This window comes from Syngnathus floridae, chromosome 3 (assembly GCF_059516105.1).
Source record: "Syngnathus floridae isolate MCC-2025c chromosome 3, RoL_Sflo_1.0, whole genome shotgun sequence".
NCBI classification, from domain to species: Eukaryota; Metazoa; Chordata; class Actinopteri; order Syngnathiformes; family Syngnathidae; genus Syngnathus; species Syngnathus floridae.
The window spans coordinates 1,834,735-1,850,223 of NC_142415.1; the positions used below are offsets into that span (position 1 = coordinate 1,834,735).

The 15,489-nt window shown below is 44.0% G+C and overlaps 1 protein-coding gene and 1 long non-coding RNA gene across 13 annotated transcripts in view; one reads left to right on the top strand and one right to left on the bottom strand.

Annotated features, from left to right (window-relative positions):
• ano1a (anoctamin 1, calcium activated chloride channel a) overlaps positions 1-15,489 on the bottom strand; it is a 195,724-nt gene that overhangs the window by 51,039 nt on the left and 129,196 nt on the right. The window lies entirely within an intron of this gene.
• On the top strand, positions 571-3,232 carry LOC148400082 (uncharacterized). The gene is made up of 3 exons (XR_015857413.1): positions 571-898; positions 1,092-1,156; positions 2,925-3,232. It is a non-coding gene; the product is annotated as an uncharacterized LOC148400082 (long non-coding RNA).

Genomic DNA, 15,489 nt, shown 5'->3' on the forward strand with positions numbered 1-15,489 from the left:
CCGGAAAATACGGTAGACAATATGCCAACCATGCATGTTTTTGGAATGTGGGAGGAAACAGGAGTACCTGTAGAAAACCAACTTAGGCACAGGGTTAATATAGAATATGCAAAAGGTGCTTATGAGTGTCAATGGTTGGTTGTCTATGGGTACCCTGCGATTGGCTGACGATCGTTTCAGGGTGTACCCGGCATACAACTCAAAGACTGCTGGGACATCTTAGTCCTGTTAAAATATAATAATCAATTTTGAGTTGTGCCTGCATTTGTAATGTGTTATGAAATTCAGTAACTCTAAAAATATCAAGAAAACATAAGATATATCTCATTATATTACTTTGTTACTGCTTAGGTGTAATATATTACTGTGCTGCGTTACTTTTGTACGGCATTACCCCAAACACTGGTCTGCACCGGGTAAACGTGGGAAACACTGCAGCAGATAAATTTGTCATAGATCGATCGACGGATTTAGGATATTACGACCAATCACAAAATTTGCATATAATGCAAAATATCAACGAATCTGATCAAGCCGAACAGATGAAGACTGTTTCATCTCTACATTTGTCACGTGCCGTGCCAATGGACGCTCAGCCTGCAACTTCCCTCAGCCACACCCCTTTCATCACCGTAATGTCTTGTCACCTGCTCCCTCATGTATTTAAACCCTCCCGTGTGTTTCTCCCTGTCGGTGTCTACTGTTGCTTTCCGTCCGTGTCCGCGCCTAGTGTTCCTGTCCTGCTCGTCCATTTTCCCTGGTTGTGTGTGGAGGCTCACAGTCAGAATCTGTTCCATGTCCAAGTGGACTTCTGTTTCCTGTCTGCTGTCCGTGGGTCCGCCTGTGTCTTTGTTCGCCCCCTTCCTTCCCTTCAAAAAACCATGGTCCATATAGTCAGGTGCGGCTTATTGTCCAGAAATTACCATATTTCTCAACAGTCAGTAGGTTTAAAAGACTGAATTTAATTACCATTGGTCAGCAGGTATTGTAAAATTGCTTAAGTGACTGTATCAATTGTCAAGTTAATTTAGTGCATAACTATGTTTATTTTCCAAATAGTTGGAATGCTCACTGACTGTTTCTCTTCCCAGACACTTTATGAGGAATGGGCCAGCTATAGTGTCTTCTACAAGTACCAGCCCATTGGACTAATTAGGTGAGATTCATTTTGCGGTTAAAATAAGGTAGAAATCATCTGGTAAACAGTTTGCACCTGAAATCTTTACAGGCACATCAGATCAAAGATGCCAGTGTGCATTTGCTTTCTCATTTATGTATTCTCGTGGTTATTTTTTTTCCCAGTGCTAAACACGACTCAAGTAACATTACAAACCATTGTTCTTTGTTTTCAAAACTGCAAAAGATGATAATGACATCTTAATATTTTCCGAAAACCAAAATGAAAACAAACAAACAAAAATGACTCATTTTCCAATTTGTTGCACAAATAGAAAATTAAGGAAACATACATTTTACAATGGTCAGTGGAATTCAACCCTTTGTGTTTCGTGTCTCTCCTTTGAAAACAGAAACAAGTCTGTCTGAAAATCAATATTAGTTTGTAACTTAAATCAGAGTTTACTATTGCAGTGTCAACGTTTGTACAGTAGAACAGAAGGAGTGTCGAGAAGCGAAGCTGTCAAGTGCCGTAGCAATTTCTCTAATCTTGTCTAAACTAGTACATAAAACCACGAAAAAAACTGAAAATACAGTACAGCAAAAACTTGGTGCACAGCCTTACGCGGTCCATGTGCGGCGCTTGACACATCCGACATTTAAAAGTCAAATTCACCTAAATCTCGATTTTACTCGATTTGATCTTACCTGACTTTCTGTCTAAGGCTCTTTGGTCATGGACCTCAATTTTGTTTTGTCATAAATACATTTTCAAGTAGTATTTTAAATGCACGACATAAGGACCGTACAAAGCTAAATGAGTAGCGTGTTAATCTTAGCACTAATGATTTGATACCTGTGACCAATTTAAAGGCGTTACATAATAAGAAGTCATTGTTTGATCTTTATGACTGCTTTAATACAGTGTTACGGACAGCTAGGATTGCTTTTGATTCGGAAAGGAGGAAGCTCACGGAAGCACCCATCCACGGAGTCACTCAGAAGTGAAAGAGCATGGCCGGACACAGTAGTAGAATAAGTGGCTGCTTTTTTCTCTCTTCCATCCAATTCACATAGCATCAAAATGATGCCTGATAATGTCATCTGCGTATTGCTTCTTTTTTAATACAATGTCAAAAGACATCGATGTGTGTGCAGCAAACATTATCAGTTCAGCTGCTCAACAACATGTCTGACATAAATTAACGCAACATAGGACCTCTTCGGCTGCCTAAAAAAAAGGCTTTCCAAAAAAACCAAGATTTATACACCACGCTTTTGGGATTAAGGCGATTCCCAAATTCTGGACGCCAAAGCGTGTAAAATCGCGATTTAGGTGTAACGAACTCAAAATGAATTAAACATACCACAATAACACTATTTAAACACGAAACGCGTTTACCCATGGTAGAACAGCCAAATTCCCGGAAATAATGTCCTGAAAGTGAATCAATGTGAACTAAAGGATGGCCATTTTTTACAAACACAGTAGCTCTCTTTTTACACGGTTGTTATTGTGTCAACTCTTCAGCGCGAACCCCTGTGGTCTTGTGAGTGCATTTTTCAGCCCACAGTTGAGCGTGACAATGATTTAGAACCTGCTAAACAACAACTCCAACTAACGTCAGATTCCAAAGCTTTGTTCGAGATCAGAGGCAAAGATTTCCCGAGATTTCATGTTGAATTTGTTGAGTACCAAGGCGGTTGAGATCCGGGGTTCTACTGTATTATAATACAAACCATTAGTAAATTATTAATTTGTCATTTGTTTATTATTATTTTACTTAATATTATTTTTTTGCCCACAGGAAATATTTTGGTGAGAAGGTTGGACTGTACTTTGCCTGGCTCGGAGTCTACACACAGATGTTAATCCCTGCTGCCATTGTTGGAGTAATTGTATTCCTCTATGGCTGTGCCACTATTGATGATAATATACCAAGGTAAAGTGGAGATTCGATTTGTAACAATTTTTATACACAACTAAAATTTTAACCTTACACGGCCCTGATAAAACAGTGTATGATACATTTACTGAACTTGAAAACAACAACAAATTATCCTCCAATTCTTCCTCCTTCCAACTCTGCTGCGTTGTAATTTTAGAAATTGCATTAATTTGAAAAAGTTATTCATTTATTTAACAATTATTTTTCTTTTCTTTGTTTAAGACAATTAAACAATTCAAACAATTTTGCATTTATCTGACTAGTCATGGCGTGCTCTGCCGCCTTCCGTAGAGGTTGTCAGCTCAGCACTGTGATGTGTCTTCTTTCTATCAGCTGATTACTTTATGTACTCAACAAAGGTTGGGGTACAAAAAACGTTTTTTGATAAAAAGCACCCAAATAGCCTTACCTTTTGAGAAAAACAATGAGAAACACGTGAAAAAGGTGCCTATGCTTTGAGCAGCTGCATGTCCAGATAATTTAGATTTTTCCTGCTCTCTTCTATTTTCTTCCCTTTTCCTTCTCCTCTGTGAATTCTTGGCTCATTCAGTCAATGACTCATACACAATTAGTAATTGACACTTATGTGCTGGTTCTATCAAGTGAATGTGAAAATGGCTCCGAATACACATCTTTACTTTTAACAGTTGGCTATTAAGTCTCAGTTTTGCTGTTCAGTATTTACTATTGAAGCTCAAAACATTGAATTTGACACTAAAATAGCAATAAGAAACCGCTTATTTTGAAGCCTTTCACACATTTTTTAATCCTACCTCTGGCTCTCTGAGTCTGAGTCACCCATGTGGATGCTGTAGGTTTGTGCAGCTATGCCTCATCGAGCCACATCCAACAGTGTATGACGCACATCTGTGTAACACTCTTACCCAGAGCCCTGAGCAAAAAATGTACTGCCTTCTCCCAACCCTGGAACCTTACCTCAACCTTACCTCAACCGTATTTTTGGGACTAAAAGTTGCTCCGGAATATACGTCGCATAAGCCATAAAATGCACAATAAAGTGAAAAAAAAACATTTATAAGTTGCTCCGGAGTATAAGTCGCATTTTGGGGGAAATGTATTCGACAAAACACCAAGAACAGACATGAACGAGCAACAACAGGCTAAATGATAGGTATGCTAACGTGACATAAACACAAACGAAGAGCTGAGAACGGCCCTGACGTAACATTCAGAGTTATTCAACTAACTATTATTTATCAAACCATCTGTGTCAATCCAATTCATTAAATCCATCGATCGTCCTTTATGGAAACGATGCCGCGTATGCGCCGCGCCGCTGACGTTGAAATATTCCACGGACCCATATAACGATAAATAAAGTATATATCAAATAACTATCATATAAACAACAATATTATCAAACCATCTGTGTCACTCCAAATCATTAAATCCATCGAAGTTGTTGAACTGGAGAAAGTCCTGGAGGGCCTGAAATGTGGAAAGGCAGCAGGATATAACAACATCTCTCCAGAGTTCATGAAACACCTTGGCCCCCGAGCCCAAACCTGGCTGACACGATTCTTCACTAGGATTGTAAAAACAAACTCGATCCCGAAGAAATGGCGGACAGCAAAAGTTATTGCCATACCAAAACCTGGCAAAGACCACAAACCGCCCAATCTCCCTACTCAGCGTTCCTTTCAAAATCTTGGAAACGTATTTCGCCAGGAGTAGAGGAACTTCTTTGTGTGGATCAGGCAGGTTTCCGCAAGGACCGCAGCACAGGAGAACAAGTACCGGCCCTATCCACCTTCACTGAAAATGGTTTCGAGAGCAGACTGAAGACAGGGACTGTGTTCCTCGATCTCACAGCCACCCATGATACTGTCTGGCACAAAAGCCTCCTACTCAAACTCACAAAAGCGCTCCCTGCCTGGGCAACGGCAATAATACAAACAGAAGGTTCAGAGTTCACCTCGGTCAGAACACGAGTGCATGGAGAAGGCAGGCAAACGGTCTACCACAAGGCTCAGTCCTAGCTCCAACATTGTTCAACCTCTACATAAATGACCTACCCGCCTCCAAATCCCGGAAATTCATCTATGCAGATGACATCTGTCTGGCATTTCAAGCACCAGACTTTGACCAACTGGAACGGGTGCTCATAGAAGATCTTGTCAAACTGGACCAGTTCTGTAAAACCTGCCGCCTAAAGCCAAGCCCAGCAAAAACTGTATCCAGCGTATTCCATCTCCATAACGCAAAAGCTGCCAGAGAACCAAACATCTACCTGGGTGGACTCAAGCTGAAGCACGCCTCCAACCCAACCTACCTGTTAGAGATTTGCTCACTCTAACTTATTTTGCAAGAACCACATGGGAGACAAGCAAGTCCTTTTAGACACCTGCAGGTGGAGAGTTCACTCGTTCAAGGAATGAAGTCTGAAAGTCTCCTTCCTGCAAGGACATATTTATTAGGAGGAACAGAGTGGGGGTGAGAGTGGACAGGTTTGGTGAACCCCCGGCCTCTGGTAAGATCAGAGCAGGGGGTGTTTTACGATGTTGTGGGAAACAGAACAACTTTGATTGCTTCCTCTGCAGCTGGTCACTCAAGCAGAGGAAGCAACCACTTTATTTTACTGCGTTGGGAGAGCAAGACAAGATTGGTTAATCATTATAGTCTACATTCCAACATAATCCTACGATAAAGATAACCTGGAAAACCCTAACACTACCTTGGAGTGACCATTGACTGGACCCTATCTTTTAAGCAACACCTAAAGGGGACGGCAGCCAAAGTTAAATCAAGGAACAACCTGCTCTGCAAACTGACTTGTGTGAAATGGGGGGCAGTAGCGTCCACACTGCGCACCTCGGCACTGGCCCTTGCATACTCTGCAGCTGAATATTGTGCCCCTGTCTGGTCAAGGTCCCCCCACACTCACTATGTGGACACCCAGCTCAACACAACCATGAGGACCATAACCGGGACTGTCCGCTCAACAGCACTCCCCTGCCTTCCTGTCCTATCAAACACCCCCCCCCCCCAACCCCACATATCCGGCGAGAAGCAGCCACTCATAAGATGCTTCAAAAGATCAAAGACTCTCCCCATCTACCGATCTATACAGACATCTACAACCCACCCACTGCTCGACTCCTGTCCAGACGACCAATCTGGAAGAACACCCTTCAAACCGACTTCACCAACCAGTTGGCTTGGAAAATGGAATGGGAGTCCAAGAAGGTCCCAAACAAACACTTGGTGCCAGACCCCAACCATCAGGTTCCTGGCACCAACCTCTCAAGAAGACAGTGGTCCACATTCAATCGTTTCAGGACTGGACATGGGCCCTGCTTGGCCAGCCTTCACAAATAGGGCAGTAGCCTCACCCCACTGTGTGCTTGTGGAGAGGAGCAAATCATGGAACACATCATGGAAGTTTGTCTTCTCCACAGACTTAAAAGAGGGTTAGCCACCCTCCATACAGCAGACCAGGAGGCAACTGCTTGGCTTAGGAACTTTGCATTCGCTAAATAAATAAATAAATAAATAAACTAATTAAATCCATCGATCAATTTCCTCGTCATTTGTCAATATACTAGATCGTTATTCCACAGATCTAGTATATAACAATATTGTAGCGTTAACAAAGTACCAGGAAAGACGTGGATTTGGTAAACGGCTCTTTATTTAACAAAACAAGAGTTCAACGAGCCAACAACTACTGAACTGTAACGATAAAAATATATACAAGTTGCTACACGAAATAAAATATATCAAATAACTATAACATAAATAGTTCACCACCACACGGCCCCAAGCACCGGCGTGGACTTCCAGGCGTGTGGCGGCGTGGACTTCCATCCCTGGAGGTGGCAATTCCAGCCACGGAGGTGGAAAAGAGCTCCATAGAATAGGACCGGGCGTGCGTAGAAGCCATGTCCGAACCCCATCCACCGTCCCCGGACAGCCACCCGGTCGAGCGCCAGCCCCCGACTTCCATCCACAGAGGTGAAAGAGAGCTCCGTAGAGTAGAACCGGGCGTGCGTAAAATCCATAATAGTTTTTCAAACCGTCTGTGTCACTCCAAATCATTAAATCTTTCAAACTCTTCGTCCTCCATGTCACTTAAAAACAAAGCCGCTAATGATGCCGGTAGTACGTGGGGCCCTTCGTCATCTTTGTCATCTCGTGCTCGAATCCTTTGTCCTACATCGCGGTTCCACTTTTTTTTTTTTTAATTTTGAAAATTTGTGAAAAAAAATCACATATAAGTCGCTCCTCAGTATAAGTCGCCCCCCCACCCAAACTATGAAAAAAACGCAACTTATAGTCTGAAAAATACGGTAATATTAACTTCAACTATACACTCTGCTGGAAACATATGTATGTTACTGCACCATCCCACTGATTTCTTTGTAAAGGACACCTTAACTTTATTTAACTCAAGGCCCAGGGTATAAATTCGGCCTGCCACATCATTTTATGTGGCCCGCGAATGAAAATTAGGCATCGACTTCATTTGTCAATAACGAAATTTTAAATTGTCTTCAGTTTTAAAATAGAGATATTGCTAGCAATTGTTGTTACCATTCATTTTTTTAAAATATGTGAACAATTTTACTCGCCTCTGATTTTCAGAACAATATATACATATATATATATATATATATATATATATATATATATATATATATATATATATATATATATATAAGTTCTGAAACATATATATATTATATATATATATATATATATATATATATATAGTTCTGAAATCTATATATATATATATATATATATTTCAGAACTATATATATATATATATATATGTGTGTATACATGTATATATGTGTATACATGTATACATGTATACATATATATATATATATATATATATATATATATATATATATATATATATATATATATATATATATATATACACATGAATACAAATATACATATATATACCGTATTTACTGTCGCTCCGGAGTATAAGTCGCACCAGCCATAAAATGCCCCAAAAAGTGAAAAAAACATATATAAGTCCCTCCGGAGTATGAGTCGCATTTTGGGGGCAATTTATTCGACAAAATCCCACACCAAAAACAGTCATGAACGAGCAACAACAGGCTAAACGATAGCAACAACAGGCTAAACGATAGGTATGCTAACGTGACAAACACAAACAAAGAGCTGAGAACGGGCCTGACGTAACATATAGAGTGATTAAGGACAACTATTACATGAATAACATGTTTATAAAACCATCGGTGTCACTCCAATTCATTAAATCCATCGATCGTTCGATACGATAGCAACAGGCTAAACGATAGGTATGCTAACGTGACAAACACAAATGAGGAGCTGAGAACGGGCCTGACGTAATATATAGAGTGATTTAGGACAACTATTACATAAATAACATGTTTTTAAAACCATCGGTGTCACTTCAATTCATTAAATCCATCGATCGTTCTTTGTCAACAATGGGTGCGCGCAGCTGAGGGCGCTTGCACTTCAAAATATTCCACAGGCTCATATAACGATAGATAAACTATATTTCAAACAACTATAATATAAGCCAATAATATTATCAAACCATCCGTGCACTTTAAATCCATTAAATCCATCAATCAAATTCCTCGTCCTTTGTCAACATCGCCGCGCGTGCGCCCTGACGTCAGCCTCGTCTTTATTCCACAGATCTAGTATATAACTATATTGTAGCGTTAACAAAGTACAAGGATAGACGTGGGTTTGGTAAACGGCTCTTTGTCAAACAAAACAAACTTCCAAGCGTGTGGCGGCGTGGACTTCCAGACACGAGAGCTCCATGGCATAGGACCGGGCGTGCGTAATGGCCATGTCCGAGCCCCATGCACCGTTCGCGGACAGCCACTCGGCCGAGCGCCGGCCCCCGACTCAGTAGAGTAGGACCGGGCGTGCGTAAAAGCCATAATAGTTTTTCAAACCTTCTATGTCACTCCATATCCTTAATTCCTTCAAACTCTTTGTCCTCCGTGTCACTTAGAAATGATCACCGCTAATGATGCCGGTAGTCCTTACGTGGGTACGTTTGTCCTTTATGTAAACAACCGCCGCGCCGCACCGTGCCACTGACGTCACTTGAAGTAGTAACCCATTGGTACATCACGGTTCTCCAAACTTTCTTTCTGCTGCTCGATTACTGTTTTCAGCTGCATATTTTACAACTTGAAGTTTGTAACCTGCAAAATATGAATTTCTTTTTGGTGCCATTTTTCTTAAGCCCACCCAGTTGATGAGTCATGGCCAGCGGTGAAATTTAGAGCACCCTCATCCAGTTTTGTCTGAAAATATCTTTTTTTTCAGATGTAGTTTTTTGTTTTGTTTATTTGGTTGTTTTATCAAAGTCAAAGTCTGCTTTATCGTTGATTTTTTTTCATATACTAAGACACAGAAAGAGATTGAAATTACGTTCCCACTATCCCTCGGTGAGATAGTACACATAAGCATGTGGTAATTGCTTTATTTGATTTTTTCTCTATTTTTTATGTTTTGAATATGTTCAAGATAAAGATATAAAAAGCATGTGAAGTGATCAACTATACTAAAAATAACATGGGAAGTGGTCAACTATACTTGTAAGTGATGTCTTAATGATCAAGTAAAAATTTGTGAAAAAAAAACATATATAAGTTGCTCCTGAGTATAAGTCGCCCCCCACCCAAGCTATGAAAAAAAACGCGACTTATAGTCCGGAAATCACGGTACATGTATACGTATACACACACACACACACACACACACACACACACACACACACACACACACACACACACACACACACACACACACACACACACACACACACACACACTTTTTTTATTCTTAGTGCTTTGTGAAGCGAACCATTGTCGACAGAACCTCAGACATCGGTCAGAGGTACAATTTGGCTGTTATGAGCGACTTCCACTGGAAACATAACATCCCGGAGGACATAACGAGACTGCCGGGTTCTCCATGGATTACCAGCCTACCCAGCCAGCAAGCCGAGAAGGCGGCGGAGAGAGAGAAAGCAAAAGCAAGGATGCCGGTCGGGACCTGCTACCAGGCTACGTATACAACCTCACAAGCATACATTACCGAGCCTCTTCCTCTCAAATGCCACATAATTGATGAATTGGAGCTACAGACGGCGACATACAGTTTTGTGTGGAACTGCAGTGTTATGGTCATCACAAAGACGTGGCTACACCCGCTAATCCCCGACGCTGCGGTCGAGCTAGTAGGATGCCCACTCCATTGGCAAAACAGAACCGGTGACTCGGGTAAGGGCAGAGGCGGAGGGCTCTGTGTTTACGTGAACTGCGAGTGGTGCTCTAGCAGTATGACCATTGACTCTCACTGTTCTCCTGATTTGGAAATTCTCGCAGTCTCATGCAGCCCTATTTATTTTCCAAGGGAGTTCATGGTAGTCATTGTTTACATCCCACCTGATGCTCACGTTAGCACGGGCCTTAGCATCTTGCTAGCCTGCATAAATAAACTGCTGCTGGCTCACCCGGATAGCATCTGTATTGTTGCTGGGGACTTTAATCAGGCGTGTTTAAACACTGTGGTCCCAAAGTGCTTTCATTACGTGAAGTGTGCCACCAGAAGGGAAAATACTTTGCACCATGTTTATTCAAACATAAAACATGCATACAGAGTCACTCCCCTCCCCATCTTGCTGGTTCTGACCATCTTTACCTGGCCCTCGCTCCTACCTACACCCCCCTGCTGAAATAGACAAAGCTACACCGAAAAGGAATTCAAACCTGGGCTGAGGAACCCCTCTCTCAGGGAGAAGGAGCCCTCTCTCAGCTCCAGGTCTGCTTCTCCCTTATGTAATGAGTTATTTTCCAGCTGTGACCTGCAGGAGTACACTCACACCGTACTCTCCTTCATCCTGCATCGCTCTGTCTCTCTCACCTGGACAAGAGGATCGACCGACCAACCTGTCTCTGTCACAGGCCACCATTCCACCCTGCCTTAAATCCTCCATCATCATCCCAGTACCAAAGGAGACAGTAGTGGAGAGCATAAATGACTACAGGTCGGTTGCACTTATACCAGTGGTCATGAAATGCTTGAAAGACTGGTTTGTCAGCACATCAGAGTTGGTCTGCCTCCCACTCTGGACACTCATCAGTTCACGTACAGGCCAAATCGCTCAACAGAGGATGCCATCAACACAGCACTCCACAATGAATCTACGTTCAGTCATCTGGAACATGGGCCCCCAACCCAATATAGCCACAGTGTTTGAACACTTAAACAGCGACATAAAGACAGAGAGCAGTTCAGTCTAACTGCATTGCCTGTCAACATAGGCAGCCGTGTGATTATGTAATCTTCAGAGGAGGCTAGGCAGGAAGTTGGCTCCTTCGAGCGAATCGTCTTCGGTTTTAAAATAACTAAAAATTCAGCGGTTTTGGTTCAAAATGATACAAAACTATTGAAATTAAAAGGAAAATTCCTTTATAATGAAAACAGTTGAATTTGTTTTTCCCCTTTTCATGATGGCAGGGGAGGCGTGCCTCCTCTGACTGCACGTCCCTGGTTTCTATTTACCTGACATGTTTCAGCAGAATCCTTTCACCTTCATCAGAGTGTCACGAGATGGTCTTTGACGTGTCTTCATCAGCTGATCCTTTAAGAAGACATAACCCACTGTCAGATTTGACAGGTGGGTTTCACCCTCTGCTGTCCGTTCGCCCCCTCCAGGATGTTGGTCCAGATCTCTGTAACATCTGGTGTCTGCTTCCTCGTCCCTGTCGATGGTTCTCGGGCCCCGTTTCCAGATTTAAATGGCCTCCCTAATCTTGCTGTCTTCAGTGCGGATGACTCTGGCCTTTTCCCAGTCTATTATGTGGTATTCTCTTTTGCAGTGGCTGGTGATAGCTGTAGTGTTCCTGTTGTGCCTTTTCTCTTATTGCTCTTGTCTTGTTGCTGTCTCCTTCTCACACTCCTGTTTGTGTTCTTCCTTCCTTGAAATAAAACCCCTCCCCGTCTACCCAATTTACCATATTGGCCTGAATATAAGACTGTGTTTTTTGCATTGAAATAAGACTGAAAAAGTGGGGGTCATCTTACATTCGGGGTGTAGACATTATACATTTTTGGACAGTTACGTCACCGCGCCTTAAATCTCGCGTGAGTTACCTCAGTTTACCGCGGTTGTTGGAGCTTGTGCGCAGCTGTAAGTTAAAAGTTGCTGGTATCGACTGAGTGTGTTGCTGTGATCGTGTGCGTCTTTGACACAAAGTGAGTATATACATTTCATCATTACTACTGTCTACTGTTGTGCCGTTTGTCTGATCGCGGTTTGTTTCGTGTGTGTGCCGTTTGATTGATAGCTTCGGCGCACTCCTTTAAGTTTCCCTCGCATCGTACGAGTAGCCGTTACGCAGCGCCAAGGCGACTAACGGTCGCCAGCAAATGTATTTTGTTGTCTTGCTCGATGACTTATGTTTGGTGTGTTGCCAAGAGTATTTCATTTATGGTTATTTAGTAAAACAGACCCGTTACGTGCAGTTAGTTATGTAATGTGTGCCGTCTACTAGTGTTGCGTGACATCAGTGTCAGGGTCCAGGGAGGTGTTCTTTTCAGGTTCACAGGTGGCAGCCGTTAGCAGAGTGGCGGAGGACTCAGGTGCAGCTCATTAGGGGAAGGCTTTTAAGGAGCGTGCTGCTCGTCGCCTAATTGTCTGCCTATGTGGTCTCCTGCACGGTTGTGCCTCTAGCTCCTTGATCTCGCTCCTCGTTCTCGCTATTGAATTCTCTGACCAAATATTGTGTGTTCCACGCTCTTAGATTTCCTATCGCCAAGATCCACCCCGCTCTGGCCGAACTCCTCGCGCTCCATAAATCGCTGCTCCCGTTCCGTGCTCCTGGCTCAGCTCCTCCCGCTCACCGTATCACCTCCATTAAAGTCTAATTATTCAATTCTGGACTTCCGAGTTGGTTTTCTGCATGTGGGTCAAAACAATCGCTAAAACAATGACACAACACTCAGGCCAATCAGACTCAGCAGAGCCACTCAGCCGAGCCCTCACAGACCAGCAACATCAACTCCAGTCCCACGAGTCCACTCTCAAAGCCCTCCTGGAGCAGCAGCAACGAACCAACCTTCATCTGGAACAAGCGACCAGATTGCTTCAAGATACCCAGGTCAGAGAAACCCCCTCGCCGCCAGCTGGCATCGCAAGCACCTCCGTCTCGCAGCAGAGTCTGCACTTCGGCGAGGTTCATTCCCCTCATCCGGAGAAATTCTCCGGAGAGGGTGGTAGTTGCGGAGGTTTCCTCCTGCAATGTTCACTAGTTTTTAATCGCTCTCCCCAGTCTTTTTCCCACAACGGAGCAAAGATCTCATTTATTTTGGACTCCTCATGGGCAAGGCGCTAAGATGGGCAGAAGCCCGATTTTTGCAAGATGGCAGCGCGCGCACACACAGCGGCCACTCTCTGTCCCGTACGGTGTTTTGTGAGTGTTTAATGAGTGTTTGTCCGACAGTTTTATGTGTTCGTCTCGTCGTAATACGTCGTGCTACAAATGCAGCAGGCAGGTTCTGCTCGACATCGGCGAAAGTGGGTTTTGTGGCGTTCTGGAGACATTAAAGGTGCTCGGACGGCTCCATCCTGGAGCGTCGCCGGACTCGCCTGCTATTCCTCCCCCGGTTGGACTGCGTCGAAAGCTCGGACTGCTCCGTCCTGGAGCATCGCCAGACTCGCCTGCTATTCTTCCCCCGGTTGGAATGCGTCGAAAGCGGTGTGCGAAGAGGCAGAAGAGGGGCCAGTGCGGAGGCGTCCGGGCCAGGCTAGCAGCCAACCCTGCTCACCCGGCCATGCCTTCCATTCTCCTGGTGTATGTTCGTTCGCTGGACGACCAGATGGGTTTCGTTCTTCTGCTAGGATCCACGAACCGGACAGTGCGTGCCTGCTGTGTGCTCGTGTTCACTGTGGCCTGGTTGACTGTCATCATTCCGGACTCTGCTGTGCATCTGGAGCGGCTGGCGTGCTATCACTCTTATTTATTCATTGATGTTGCCTTCTTGTTTTATTTTTCATATGTTGTTTACGTGTATGTGCATTGTGAACTCTGTCTTGTCACCGTGGGATAGTGGGGAACGTAATTTCGATCTCTTTGTGTGTCTTGACATGTGAAGGAATTGACAATAAAGCAGTCTTTGACTTTGACTTTACTGACTACAGGCATTTTGGCTGTTCTTACGAAGAATTTTTGAGGGAATTTAAGCAGACCTTTTCGACCGAGACCGATCAGACCGGTGTATCTCGCCCATTATGGGGGCTTAGGCAAGGGAACTACCCTGTGTCAGATTTTTCCATTGAGTTTCGTACGCTAGCAGCCATGTCCGGGTGGGGCCTTGTAGCCTTGAAAACCAGCTCAGTGGCCTAGTAGTAGAGTGTCCGCCCCGTTCTGGGTTCAAACCCCGGCCGGGTCATACCAAAGACTATAAAAATGGGACCCATTGCCTCCCTGCTTGGCACTCAGCATTAAGGGTTGGAGTTGGGGGGTTAGATCACCAAATGATTCCCGAGCGCGGCACCGCTGCTGCTCACTGCTCCCCTCTCCCCCAGGGGATGGATCAAAATCACATGGGGATGGGTTAAATACAGAGGACAAATTTCACCACACCCAGATGTGTGTGTGACGATGATCATTGGGACTTTAACTTTAACTTTTAAATGGCGTTCTTTCAAGCCTTGGATGAGTCCTTAAAGGACGAATTGGCAGTCCTGGAAGAACCAGACACTTTAATTTCCCTGGCCATTCGTTTGGACAATCGGATTAGGGAGAGACGGAGAAGCTCCCGATGGGAGCGAACAGAAGGAAGATCACAGTCCTTTTTGGCCAGGCCCAGTCCGCCGGGGTGATCGCCTTACCAGTCCTCTCCAGAGCCCGAGCCCATGCAGAGTCCCGACAATGTCTGTACTGCGGCTCCCCGGATCATTTCGTCACCAGCTGTCCGATTCAGCTAAAAGAGAGGGTCCGACGGTCGTGAGGGGAGGACCGCTGGACTATCTTTCGAGTATCAAGACCCCTCGCTTCTCCCTACCCGCCATGATTTCTGTCCACAACCATAGCTACGAGCTATCCGCGCTGGTCGACTCGGGGTGTGAAAGAAACCTGATCGACCAGGAATTTGTCTCCCGAGCCCAGATTGAGACGGAACCTCTCTCAATTCCTCTCTCTCTCTGCCCTGGATGGGAGGGGATTCTCTAGCATCACCCAACGCACCAAACCTGCGGAGCTGCTCATTTCTGGCAACCATCGAGAACTTGTTTAATTTTTTGTCTTTCCAATCAGACAGTCAACCCTTGTCCTTGGGTTCCCCTGGCTCCAGAGTCACAACCCCCAGATCAACTGGTCAGAGTGCCATATCGAGTCCTGGTCCACAAAGTGCTTATCCT